At 38.0% G+C, this 14,538-nt stretch overlaps 1 pseudogene; it reads left to right on the top strand.

The window, feature by feature from the left end:
- Positions 1–2,308: 2,308 nt before the first annotated feature.
- On the top strand, positions 2,309–2,648 carry LOC140915205 (small ribosomal subunit protein eS21 pseudogene; annotated as a pseudogene).
- Positions 2,649–14,538: the final 11,890 nt, after the last annotated feature.

Below are 14,538 nucleotides of genomic sequence, written 5' to 3' on the forward strand. Positions count from 1 at the left end.
GGTGTGCCGGAGGCTCCGAGAGGGAGGAGCGAGGGCATGGCAGGCTCAGGGGAGGGGGCGGGAAGGAGTGGAGTGGGGGCAGGGTCTGTGGCAGAGCCAGGGTTGAGCAGCGAGCAGACCCCGGCACACTGGAAAGTTGATGCCTGTAGCTCCAGCCCCGGAGTCAGCGCCTATACAAGGAGCCGCATATTAACTTCTGAAGAGCTGCATGTGGCTCCTGAGTCACAGGTTGGCCACCCCTGGGCTAAGGAAAGGGGAAGGGAAGCGATTTCTGACAGAATCGCCACCATTTATCAGAATGTGCTATAATTGGTCTGGGGGATAAGGAAAGGTTAGGGAAGTAAATTTTGACAGAGTTCTGTCAATTCATTCTCACCTGTCAGAATTTAATATCTTTGAACCAAGGTGAAGAGAAAAGGTGAGAGAGACAGCGTTCATTCTCAGCTCTCTGAAATTGGTACCCAGGGGCCAAGATGATGACAACAGTTGAGGTAAGCAACTTCCGAGAGGCTCCTTGTCACCCACTAGAATTTGGTACTTGTGGTCCAGGGAGGAGATGGAAGCATGTTTTATTATGGTAGAAAAAATGATAGGTAATTATAGCCAGTGTTACCAGTAGCAAATTCTGACAAGGAGGGTGATTCTGACTGTGCATGCCTGCTAGCCAGTCACATAGTGCTGAAGAATTCTCCAGCTACGGGATAACATCAGCAACAATGATTAAAGTTAAAAGTAGGAGTGAAAGAATAGCTCCCACTTCAACAGCTCTCAATAGCAAAACTGGAGCAGATTTTGCTGCTCTCTTGTTTTTCTGTTATTGACTGTTATTGCCTAAAGCCCTTTTTAAATTAAAGAAATGTAAAATCGTACATATACTGCAAACGCTGAAGCCTGATCTGATTATAAACCCAGCATATACGCTGAGCTTGCCTGCACTGAGGTACCCTTCCTATCTTCATAACTGGGACACTCTCTCTCTAGCTATGTTCCATGTACAGCATTTATTTTTCATTCATCAAATAAGCAGAAAGGAAGCTTTAAAACACACTGAAATACACAAAATCCCTGATTGTTTCCACCACAGAACAGCTGCCACTGCAGGAGACAACATATTTCAATCCCATGTGGTGTTTTATAAAATTAGAATAAAGAAAACAGTTTAAGAGATTATACTATTACCAGTGTGATGACAGCACCGATGCGTTAGTTTGCTCATTTTTTCTCTTTTCTATTCTGAGATTATTGTAGGATTTTGGAAAGCTAATGGGAAACACTGAAGGTCCTAACTAGTTTCAAGGATTATTGTTTTAGAGATTTCATAGTATCTGGGTCTGTCTATGTTTCTGGTTCCCCTCTGAGTGTAGGCCACACAGAAATTTAGTGTGAAAAAGAATTTGGCCAAGATTTTCTAAAGTGTTTATTATTACTGTGTACTTCAGTTTTCAGTGCACCACTTGAGCTGTTCAGCAGATTCTGAAATTCAGGCACTTGTAAAGCATCTCAAATTGGGAATGAAAAATTGAGGCCCTTAATATCACCAGACACTTTTGAAAATCTTGGGCAGCTATAGCTCTTATATCACTATAGCAATATTGAATGACAGTAGCCTTTGGTCAGCCTGAATCAGAATTTCCTGAAATAACATCTTTACAGGGATGAATGTGCCAGTGTCAGAGTCATGCAGATAAAATAAACAGTATTAGAATTAAACCCAGTTAGTGTACATTAAACTATTAAGGTTGTCAATATAACAGGTTAATGTAAATGTAAGTTCTTCCTCTCTCTTACTCTATTCATTTTATTGTGATTTGGGCTTGCAACGCACATAGGGTCAAATTCTCCATTAACATTTGTGTTCCAAGTCACAGACAGGTCAATTCTACAAGGTGTCCTCAGTTCCCATTGAGATTATTTTGTAGGACCAGAACCATAATCTGGCTAGAACAAGATATATTTAATTGTATTGATATTGGGCTTGATTGAAGTACACTTATTTATTTTCAGTTGTGTCTACCCCTACAAATAATCTCATTAAAGTCAATGGGATTTCTTGTGGAGTAAGATACTACTCACCTTGAGTAAGGCAATCACAATTTGGCCTACATAGTTATTTATTCTGGCTTCTTAGGACACATTCTTGTCTACTCCCATATGCTTAATCATTCAGAGAGAAGCTTTACCCCTTCAATCTCATTTTTATCCTTAATCTAAATCCAGGAGACTTATTTTAAATTGTTATGAACATATGTTTGTAGCTATACAGTTTAAACATAATTATACAACAACTTTGCTATATATTTGCCTTATAATGAATAAACATATATATAATTTCAAAATAGATGTTCAGTATTCATATTTCAGATTAAAAAAACACTTGTCACAATCTATAGAAATACAAAATGTAGATGGACTGTAGAAATTTATTGACCCATATGTTCCTAGTAATTTTCTGCTAGTGACAGAATAATTGGTGCTAAGGCCTATGCTTCCTTTCAAATCATTGGTTTGTGGTTGATGAGGCTACAGGCAGGTTCAATTGCTAGTTCAAAGCTTCAGCCATCTGTAGAGCAATTTGTAGGATGGGAAAATCAGATGACTCCCTCCCCAGACTGACAAAGAATGATGGGATTGGTTCAAGCAACTTCTAGCAAAAGAGAATCTTTGATATAGAACATTTGTTGTAAAACAAGAATTAGATGTACTGGATCAAATTCTGTGGTGCTCCATGACTGTTTTGTGCTACATCAGTGGTGGAATCTGGCACTAAAGTCACCTTAACCAGCTCAGGGAGAATGACTACAGTGTAAAAAGGATCCTCCAGTGGTGTGAAGCTGATGTAGGAAGAACCACTTATTTTTCTTGCTCCCAGTGTAGCAAGGAAAAGGAAATACAACCAGAGGAAATAGAATGTGGCTGGGGTATGTGCTGATCCTCTGCTGCAGTTTCAGGTCCTTGTGGCTATTTGGAGCCTACAAAGTTTGAATACAACCTGAGGGCCATTCTGAGTACTTGATCCTCCATTGCCATGCACCTGTATAGTTACATCAGTGCAAAGTGTGTGTAAACAGCTACCAAATCAGAATGGTAGCATTTTACAATCATTTTGCCATTTGTGTAAGTGAATACACAAGCTGCAGAGCAATGGCAAGTCAGGCCATGAGTGTTAAATTTTGGGAGGTTTAATGCCTGCTTTAAATGCAAGTCCCAACTCCAACTTAACTATTGAGCTATTAACCTCTATAATATTATGTGCACAGAGTTTAGGGTGACCAGATGTCCTAATTTTATAGGGACAGTCCTGATAGTAAGGCTTTGTCTTATATAGGTGCCTATTACCCCCATCCGCAGTTCTGATTTTTCACACTTGCTATCTGGTCACCCTAATAGAGTAATAGTCAAAACATATAAATCATAGCTAATGAAATACTCTTATTAATCATGATAATTATTGAATCTAGTAAAATATCATAAGAAACCTGTACAGTTGCCATGCTACTCATACTACCAGTAGTAGTTCATTGAGATTTTTGGGGTTATTGAATATTGAGAATAGAAAACCGAGAGAGCACACCCCTTTTTTAGAGTGTTATTCTGGTTTTCTTACATAGGCAAAACACCCACAGAGCTGAATGGGGTTGCACAGTACATCTGAGAGTAGACCTTAGCCCATGATTTATGTCTTAATAGTGTCTTTTTAATAAATTGTTTTCTGGGACATTCTGTTACTTAGAGTACCTGGATATGTTCATCATGATACTTTCAACAGGTTTCATATAATGTCTGATTCTTATCATGCAAGTGATATGTTTTTTAATGAATGGAAATTCATGCTAATAATATCAGTGTTTAAAGGTAATTAATTAAATTACCATTTTAAATTAGAAAGTGAATGAATCATCACAGAAATTTCTGTCCTGTTTCCAGCCAAAAAAAGTTGAAAAATGTCATAAAACTTGATATATGTCACAGTTGTAAAATATTTTCCTTGTAGATAGTTACATTTAAAACTAGTTATACATTATGCTTGAGGGCTTCAAATTCTTTATTTGCTTTTATACAAATATTCTAGTAAATTTGTTGTTTTATCTCAAAATAAAAGGAACCATCTTCTTCTGATTTCAGCAAGAGAAATACTTGTGTGGGGGATTTCTCATTTTATCACTCATGCAATTTTGTAGTAATCAAAAATGCCAGACTTCTCAGTCCCCAATGTATTACCATGGGCTCTGTTGACTCTTTCATCTTACGTAACTTAAACCCCAAGTTCATATTGGTTGGTTCATAACTTCTGCTGCTACTACTGTCAAGAGATGCTTATGCACTTAGTACTCAAAATGAACAGGACAGGAGCAAAACAGCTGTTATACTTGGAAAGTAAAAATGTATGTTTCCCATATAACTGTAGTTTCATAGAATCTATAAATGTGGATATGTTGCTGTAAAGATCAGTTTACATATTGTTTTTGCTGAATAGAAATGACTTGAAATGTTAGGATATCTTGGGGCATAAGATTTCTCAGTATTTATACTGCGTTCAATGCCATCTTGGATAATTTGATTCTGAGAAGACTTTTTTTCACAAATAACTACCTTTAAAATCTAGATCAGAACATCTGCAGCGCTGATTACTAGTGCTATATGACCGTTAGGAGCTGGAAAATTGAGACTGATGAAAAACATGGCGAACCTTCAGTTGTGAGTAAATGGACATTCTGGAGAGTTATCAAGGTTGGCTGGACAGGGTGGATATGCTGTTTTAGTCTCTAGGGCTATTTGTGTTACAAATTAAAATATTCTCAATATATTAATATATAAAATACTTAAAGGGACATCACACATATTGTAGGCTAAACTTTAGTTGTTTGTTTCATTTTATATAACCTAATATGAATAATATATATATAATCAATTTTTTTTAAATTACTGCAAAGATTTTTATATGGATTTAAATATTTACTTGCAGTATTTACAACCCAAATCTTGCAGAAATGTGCTACTGACTAAGAGTCTGAAAATGAGACTTGTATATTTTCATGGCTAAGCTGAATGAAATGCAAAAAGTAAAAACAGTATAACAGCTAAAATATAAAGTTGAAATCATTCAGTTTTAATAATATAATTATGAATAACAGTTAAGGATTTTAAAATTCATTTATTAAATAGTATCCATTTTAAATGTTTAATTAAAATGTACTTCACTATGCAGTCCAGTGTCTAAGTAAATATAGTGGGATGGAAAAAAAACACTTTAAAAATATGGTGTATTTTTAGAATTCAGAAGAACAAGTATATTTTTCTGATTATGATTATAAATTACATGAGAAGTAGAGGATGAGTCAGTCAGTGTTCCAATACCTAACAAGGTTTACATTCAAATGTGAATGTCCATCCATGAAAAATCCACATACTTATACCTAGTATGGGCTGCATGGCTAGTTGCATTTAAAGGATTATTACAATATTCAGTGACCCGAGGACTACATTCTTCAGCAATGATCTCAAAAATTATGTAAGTGAAAAATGAGTAACATACACTTTTAAAAAGCTGGCTCAAAGATCCTGAGGACTAATATCTACTCTTATTGTCACATCTCTTCCCTTGGCCCTCAGGAGGCAGCACACCAGATGGTTTCTTTATCAGGATTATACATGGCCTGTGTCACATTCATTGAATGAAATCACTAGCCTCTTATTCACAAAGCAACTTTATCTCTTATCTGGTATATTTTAACAATGACAACTCTGAGAATTAAATGTATCTCTTGGAATATAAACAGTTTTAATAACCTCATTCAAAGAAAAAAATATATACTCAGTGCTTAAAAAATGAGACTTGACATTTCCATGCTGCAGGAGACACGGCTGACAGAATTTGAAAATTGTAAACTTACTAGACATTAGAAATTGAGAGGCCTACCCAGTTGTTTTAATTCTAAAGCAAAGGGTGTTGCTATACTAATACATAAAAAGTTGTATGTTAATATTCTGCACACAAGGTCTGACAGTGAGGGCAGATTTACTATCCTTATGGCTGAAGTTGGCAATTCTGCAATCATCTTTGCCAATCTTTGATCCCAAATGTTTTCATTGTTTTTTTTTTCCTGAGAATAAATGACATGGGCCGCTATCCTGTTGTTGTAGCTGGAGACTTTAATGAAACTATAAACCCAGTCTTTGGTAAGTCTTCTCCATCTCCATATAAAAACACTAATACTTGTCAGATACTTCATACATACATGGTTGATTTTGTGTTACCAGATTTGTGGAGATTGGGTAATGCTTTGGCCAGAGACTATAGGGTGGTTTTTTTTGGTTGTGGGGTTCTGCAGCTCATTCAACATATTCAAGACTTGATCAATTCTGTCACTGATTGTAGCATTGGTACTATAGTTATATCTGACTATAGGTTCCTGGGTATGCACCCCAAGCTAAAATGTGGAGATTAAATACCTCTCTGCTGTTTGATACATCTTTTATTAACTCTATTCAGTAGCACTTGGACCATTTTTTAAAAACAAATGCCCCCCCTGCTTCATCAGCTGCCACACTCCTGGAAGCCTTTAAAGCCTTCATCAGAGGCCATATAATCTGTTATGCCCCCTTTAAAAAGAAAGGGAGAGAACATAAAATTGATATCCTTGAAAAGGAAATTAAGACCTTGGATACAGATTATGCTTCAGTCCCTACCCCAGAGAAACACAGAACCCTCATCTATCTAAGGTATGAAATCAACAGACTTCTGCTCTAAAAGGCTGAGTTTGCTTTATTCTGTTTGGGTCAAAACTATTGAGAATCTGGTAAGAGAGCTGGAAACCTGCTGGCATATAGATTTAAGCAAAGGCTAACAAATAAGATTGCTGCTACTCACAATAGTAGCAGTAAATTATATACACCACACCTATTAATAATTTCAAGAGTTTTATTCAAAACTATATTTAGCTGAAGAGGGATCAGTGTATTTCTTTCTATTCATCAAAGTTATTTCCAGAAATTCAATAATATTTTCAGAACATTCCTTTGGAGTGCAAGTAAGGAACCTAGACTGGCTCTGAACAAATTATAGTTACCCCCATCTCTGTGGATTTAATTTTTCCAGTGTGGAAAATTAAACGTATCTCCTTTTTGGTAAGCCAGACATTTTTATGGCTGTTAGATAGGACCCCACAGACCCCCCCCCCCCACATGGGTTTTAGATTGAATTAGAATTGGCATACCAGTTCCCCTTTTCAGGTATTGTAGAGTCAAATTATTATAGACTTGATGGCTCCAGATCTGCCACACTAATGTATATGAGGCAAGCTTGGTCAAACTTGGCTGGAAAGTTCTGCTTCCATCCATTCTTCCATGTAGAGCAGAGGTGGGCAAACTACGGCCCACGGGCCACATCCGGCCTGCAGGACCATCCTGCCCGACCCTTGAGCTCCTGGCAGGGGAGGCTGTCTCCCCACCCCCGCAGCTTCAGCTCGCCATGCCACCAGCGCTCCGGGCAGCAGGGCTGCGAGCTCCTGCCAGGTAGCGGGGCTGCGAGAGCCGACAGGTGTAGTGTATTAAATTGCTCCCAGTAGGAATGTGCTACTCACAGAGCACCAGGACTTGCATCCATAAGTAGTACACCATAAATAGCACATTCCTACAGGGAGCAATTTAATACACTACACCTGTCCTCCATACAGTTTCGGAACCCCGATGTGGCCTTCATGCCAAAAAGTTTGCCCACCCCTGATGTAGAGGCAGTCTTGTGGAACAATCCTATCCTTAAAACCAGTGGCAGAACCTTGTTGTGGAGGGATTGGATGGACAGATGAATCATGACTGTGTCACAGCTAATTGACAATGATAAATTTAAACCATTTGTAGATCTTCAGCAACAATGTAGCTTACCTGGTTCCAGAGCATGGAAATATCTCCATTTAAAGCATTTACGGGTGGGGAAATTGGAATCATGTTTTGCTAAAGGGGGAAATGGGAACAGCGAATGGGGGTGGGAAAATTGGAATCATGTTTGGCTAAGGGCAGGAATGGGAACAGGGACACAGGTGTAAGGCTCTTTGGTGTCAGAGCTGGGAAGGGGGACACTAAAGAAGGAAACTGGAATCATGCTTGCTGGAAGTTCACCCCAATAAACATCGAATTGTTTGCACCTTTGGACTTCGGGTATTGTTGCTCTCTGTTCATGCGATAAGGACCAGGGAAGTAAGTGGGTGAAGGAATAAGCCCCCTAACAATATTTGGACCGGGATGCCTCAGGAGCTCGAGAGCCTCCTCGACTTTTACTTGTTTGGAGCAAATTTCCTGGATTTACACAGTCAGCCTATCCTTTTACAATTAGAACTTTTTCTCTAAACCAACCATGTCTTTCCGAAACCACGGTTTCTTACAGGATTGTTTTGAGAGGCACAATTTTTTCAGTTGCTACTCTACTAGTCACATTGAGTCATATAAAAAATGGTGCATTTTATCACAAAATTGCTAGAAAAAAATGTCCAGATGTTTAATGTATTGCTGTGATTAACTATACAAATAGAGGAAAAATACTAAGGAACTAGACCAAATGAACAAGAAGCCTGAGCAGCTGGTTTCAGTTGCCTAAAGTACTTGTCTCTTATTTCTTTGCATGATTGTCATAGGGTGGCTGGCTTCTTAAGAGAAGATGGGCCTCAAGCCTCCTGTGACAAGCTTAACTCAACCTCCCTGGGTGGGGAGAATAAAGATCATGGGAGAGGTGATCCAATCAGGGCTCTTATAAGGGTTAGGTCTGAGGGACAGTGGAGAGCTCACATAGGACCTGGTAACATTCCAGCTAAGAGGGTTAGGTAGGACAGAAGCCTGAGAAGTTGTAACTGGTTTGAGGAAGCAGCTGCAGATGAGTTCTGCAGGGAGCAAGACTGGCTCCAGCAGGGAATAAAAGGGACTGTTTGGATGATAACCCAGCTCTGAGAAGGAGGGCTGGAAACTCCTGACTCAAGGAGAGAGAACTGTTTGAACTGTGGAACCAGTGGCCAACTGGGTGAAGATGGCATGGAGTAATAATGTGCTTATGGATTAAATTAAGTGGATCCCCTTTTTTTCTGTCAGTGGAAAACAAACCCCAGATGTGTGCCACTAAGTCAGCAGGAAACAGCTTTGACAAGCCCAACTTGCAAACATAATTTTATAGCTTTCAGAAAGGCCTTGCTACTGGACATCATGAGACCACTGGGTCTCGACACTGGAAGAAATAAGATAGCTCTTTAGTTTAGTGATGGTACTAAGACAAAAATCTTAGCCTAGAAATGATTCAGTTAAAGATATTTAAATAGAGGACAAACTTAGCCTCATAGCCCTCTTTCCAGACGCTTTGTCGTACAGATCAGGAACTTAAAGCTCTCCTGATAGAGATGGAGGAATCTGTAAGGGCCATAGAAAGAATGACACTTTATCAAGGAACTTACAAGATCAGTTCAGGATAACTCTTTAGTACTGCTGGGACTTGGAACCAACAGAGATGATAAACCCAGAGGATAGAACCCACTAACGCTCTGTTCACAACTAGAGAAAATTTTCAATAACTTCCCATTGTTACTAACCCCAGTTTGGCTCCATCAATGTTAGTAATTTTTTGGAACTTCATAGATGGACTGTGCCACCATAACAAGCACTGTGTCATAAAACTGTTCATAGTGCATCTTTAAAAAGTGGCTATCTATACAAGAGCTCCAAATATTGTTTATACCAGTTGAAGTGTTAGTAAGAATGAAACATTTTTGAGAAAGGTCCCAATTATAGGCAGGGCCTTTGTACAAGTTTTGGTTTCAAGAACCTTTGTAAGGTCCTCAAGCCAAGTGGGCCCAGAGTGTGTTTTTTTTTTCCTTTCTTTTTAGTTCTACTCTGTAAAACACCAAATTTTAAACAAAACCATGGAAAACAGAAAACAAATAGCTAAAAAGAAAATTTAGTATTAGTGCAGTGCTAAGTGTTTGTAAAATATATTAAAGAAATTCTAAAAGTAAATATCACTCACATATTTGGCCAGGGTACCATACACATTATGTAGCATTTTCTATTTTTGTATTTGTTATTAAATTAAATCTGTACAGCTTACGTACAGCTCATTATTGTTTATTATTCATGCATAAAGTATAGGACATATTAAAGTTGTCTGAGATGAAACAATATATACATGGAAGACAACTTAATTATATTTACGACTGCCTCACAGCTCTGTAGATCTGAGGTGCTGTGACTTGCTCTGTTTAATTTTTGTAAGTCACTTATGAAAAATGGAAAAAACCTCTGCTTCTAATGAGCATTTGTCATGCTTCCATTTGTAATTAGGCATGAAGAGTTATTCTCTGAGATTATAAAACAACAGCATTTAAAAGTCATGTAAAATTATGCTTTCTAAAATATGAGTTTTAAATGTTAAATTTTATTTATAAATGTCTGATTCTTAAAATATATGTGTGAACACCCTATAATGCAAGAATATTACCTTAAAACAGTATGAACACTAATCACCAGTATCAGGAGGTAGCTGTGTTAGTCTGTATCCAGAAAAACAACAAGGAGTCCGGTGGCACCTTAAAGACTAACAGATTTATTTGGGCATAAGCTTTCATGGGTAAAAAAACCCACTTCTTCAGATGCATGGCCTAATCACCAGGACTCTGCAGTTCTTCCAAGAGCAATACTTTATTTAGCAAATATAAGAGATGACTGCAATGTCCGGTAGTCTTGAATTCATCTTTTTCAGGCATTTGGACATAGAGCAAAAATCCCAGAGACTGGAAATTTTCCTTCCAGTGTTACCTAAAACTTTAGAGGCCAATTAAATTACCCTACCTTAGCACTTCCAATTTAACTAAAAGGTAACAAGGTTGTGGCCTGCCCTCAAGGAATTGCCAGGGTGTTACCAGGGGGCTTGTCTCTGACCAAAAAAGGGCTCCCCAGAGCAAGCCAGTTTTGCTAACCCCTGAAAGGACACAGATACAGCCTTCTGCTCAAGGATGGACACACAAGCAGAAATTCTTTGAAAACAAAAGAATTATTTATTTAATAAAAATTACAGCAAGTTTAATAAAGCAAGAAAAGATATGTAGGATGTAATAAAATACAACAGAATTACATTTATGAATTATATAGTAAAGCAGTGCTGCAAAATAAAAGACACAGGTTCTACGAAATAGTCCCATATCACATCTAGAGGATACAATAATTACAATGTAACTACATTTAAATGATATTACAATTTAATATGATCATTCTGTGAGCAGTGATCAGCCGGTTGCAGAATGGGGTGGGTAGATCTCACTCAAACACAGCCATCCAGCTTTATTGACAGACAGACTCAATCATTCCTTGGTAATAGAGAGAAAAATCAGACTTGCAATCCTTCTTAAATTCCCTCTGTTACAGCTGATGGGCCTTCTGTTCTGTCAATAAGATGTTACACAAGCTGACGGTAAAGGTGGCACACTGAACTGCAGCTGCTGTTGTTACCTCAGAAGCTGTAGTAGTGGTGGTTGCTGCCTGTAGGTAGTTGCTTTGTTGCTACAGAAGCTGTTGCTATAGGGACTTTTTAGAGTCCTGTAGCAGACCTTTTCAGAATCTTCTTAGGATGCTGCTGCAGTTGTTTTAGCTGCTATTCTGGTTGCTTCTTGAGGCTTTTGATCTTCACAAGCCCCAAAGGCCCAATCCTTAAGTCTGCTAGCTGCCGGCCTTATATACTGGCTATTCTCTCAAGGTCAGTTCATTAACATAATTCATTAGCCTGTCTCAGCCAATCAACTTACAGATATCAGCATATTTCCTCTTGCTGTGTAGATCCTCCACTTTACATCATCCTATTTTAGATAGCTAAGCTTCTCTCCTGACACCATCTTGCACTCTACATCTATCTAAGTTCCTCCCCCCATGCCATCTTGGATTCTAGACCTTTATAAATTCCTCACCCTGACGCCATCTTGGATTCTAGACCTTTATACTGCCTAAATTTAGACTATCATCCTTGTTTCCACCATTTTGATCTGCCATGTTGGATTTTCTAAATTTAAACTATCATTAATTTCTACTTAATTAGAACCTTAATCTTAAAATAATTACTGTTTTATGCAAACCAAAGTGTCCTAATACTGTCACCACCTAATTATGTCAATTGGGAGAAGTGAATTTTATGGTGTTTCTAAACCCCTTCCAAGGTTTTCCTGCAAGTCTCTGTTAAGGTGCTGCAAGGTAATTCAGAACATTCAGAGTAAAAATCTCTTGTTACACCAGAAACAATTTTGTAAAAGCAACAGTATGATAATTTTGTATTAATTGGCTTTCTTCTTGGCGGTAGCCTTGTTAGGGAGACCAAGAGTTGAATGAGTATGCAGAAATAACTCCTTGAGCTAGATCCTTTGCTTTGTTACATTGGCTTTGTACTACTCTGCTGATAAAAAGCTAGACTGCCTTACCTCTCCCCAGGAGTATCTTCCCTGCACAGGTGTTTACTAGGGATAGAACCACTGTAATAACTCATATGCCATCCCCTCTCTGCAATCATTGTACGAGGTGTGGCTGGGGAAGATGGATATGCCTGGTGATCCCCAGCTGCCTGAATTGCTCTTTGGTGGAAAACCAACCATTGCAACACAAAGCAGCCATGAGGCTACTATAACTTATCATAGCAGGGACTGGCCTGGCACAGATCCACCCAGGGTGGCGCGGGGAGGGGAAATAGAGTGATGCATCTAAAATATGACCTGTCTTCATAAAATTATCATTTTCAGATCCTTACAACTGTATTAACAAAATATAATTCCTGAAGATATGCAGAAAGCCCTATAAACAAATGGATTCACCAGTGTCTGGCTTTCCTCAGGTTAACACAGTCATAAGGATACAAGGCATGTATCTAAATCCCTATACAGCACCTTGAAAATTCTAGATTATGCAGCTACTCGGTATAAAAGGATGTAATAAAGATGCAATGTCAGGTGGAATTTTCTATCCTTACCTTGAATATCCATGACTTATTCAATCTGTGACAGAGTGATTAAATTAATATCATATAGTTGCAGCTTAACCCACATGCACATCGGTTTATTGGATCAGTGCCTGCTTGTGTTCCCATTAAAGTCAATGGCAAAACTCCCATTTGGGAGCAGCATTGGGCCCTAAATGTGTAGTGTCAAAACTGGAAGATTGTATTAAACATATTACTGCTAAGGCAAAAGAGTTTTGAATTGCCAAGGGACTGTGTTAAAATTAGTAATTATGCTGACATATTTAATTTCCCTCAAGAAAACATCTACAGTTGCTTTGACTCAGAAGATAAAATATGTCAGATATATTAAATTTGAGGAAAAGAACAATCCTCAAAATGAAAATGCCAAAAGTGGCATAAATTTAGATTATAGATTTACCCAATTTACAAAAATCTCTCAGTAAAAGCTAATGCAAATCAACATCTATGGTGGTCTGGAATGCCACATTGATTTGAGATCTTATAATAATTGATGGAACTAGAATGAATTCTCCTCAGTGTCTGTTTTAATGAACTCAACAAAGTATGCTAGCCTGATAAATGAGCAATGCCTGGGATCTGAAGTGCTGGCATTTTATACCACTGTTACTTTAATATTAATGTACCCCAACAGTTTATAAGGCTCTAATTCCAGCCAGAGGTAGTAGTGTAAGTGTAATCCTAAAAACAAAGATAGAATAATTAGTTCATGTTTCCAGAGCCCCAAAATGGAATTGCTCCCTCAATTTATGGACATAGTTACTTTCACCAAAAAATATTCTTTTACCCTATATTATATTTTATGTCCAGTTCTTTTTCTGTACTTCAGTTTCCCCTAACCTATGCATTGTATTCTCCCCTACACTTTCAGTGCATTTCTAATTAAGATTTGCCATTTTGTTTATAAAGCTATTTTTATTTTTTATTTATAAATTATGTAACCATCAATAATCTCTGGGTCCAATCACAATACAAAGTTAAAACATTATGCAACAACAAGAAAAATAAACAAAATCAATGTAAAAAGCAAACTCCTCAGACACAGGAACCTAGGAATTGCTATAATGGATCAGGTCCATACTGTTTCTGTTAAGTGGCCAGCACCAGATGCTTCAGAGGAAGCATCTCATTAGGCAGTTGGGGGATAATACGCAATACTCTCCCCCCACACATTAAATAGTGAGAGATTGGTTTAAACCCTGACATATGACGGTTTAATATCACTTACTAAATTTGCTAATATGGACTATAATAGTCCAGATTACAAAAACACATACTCTACTCACATGAGTTACTCAGGAAGGGCTGGAGTGAACACCTAGACTTTGCAGGGTGCCCTGAAGATCCGAAAATTTCTGCTTTGTTGAATCAAAAGGGATGTGAGGTCAACCTCACCCTGAGTGCAAATCTAGGGGGATGCTAGCCAGAATTAGGGTTGCCAACCCTCCAGGATTGTCCTGGAGTCTCCAGGAATTAAAGATTGATCTTTAATTAAAGATTATGTCATTTGATGAAACCTCCAGGAATCCAACCAAAACTGGCAACTCTAACCA

The sequence above is a fragment of the Lepidochelys kempii genome, chromosome 7 (assembly GCF_965140285.1).
Source record: "Lepidochelys kempii isolate rLepKem1 chromosome 7, rLepKem1.hap1, whole genome shotgun sequence".
NCBI lineage: Eukaryota > Metazoa > Chordata > Testudines > Cheloniidae > Lepidochelys > Lepidochelys kempii.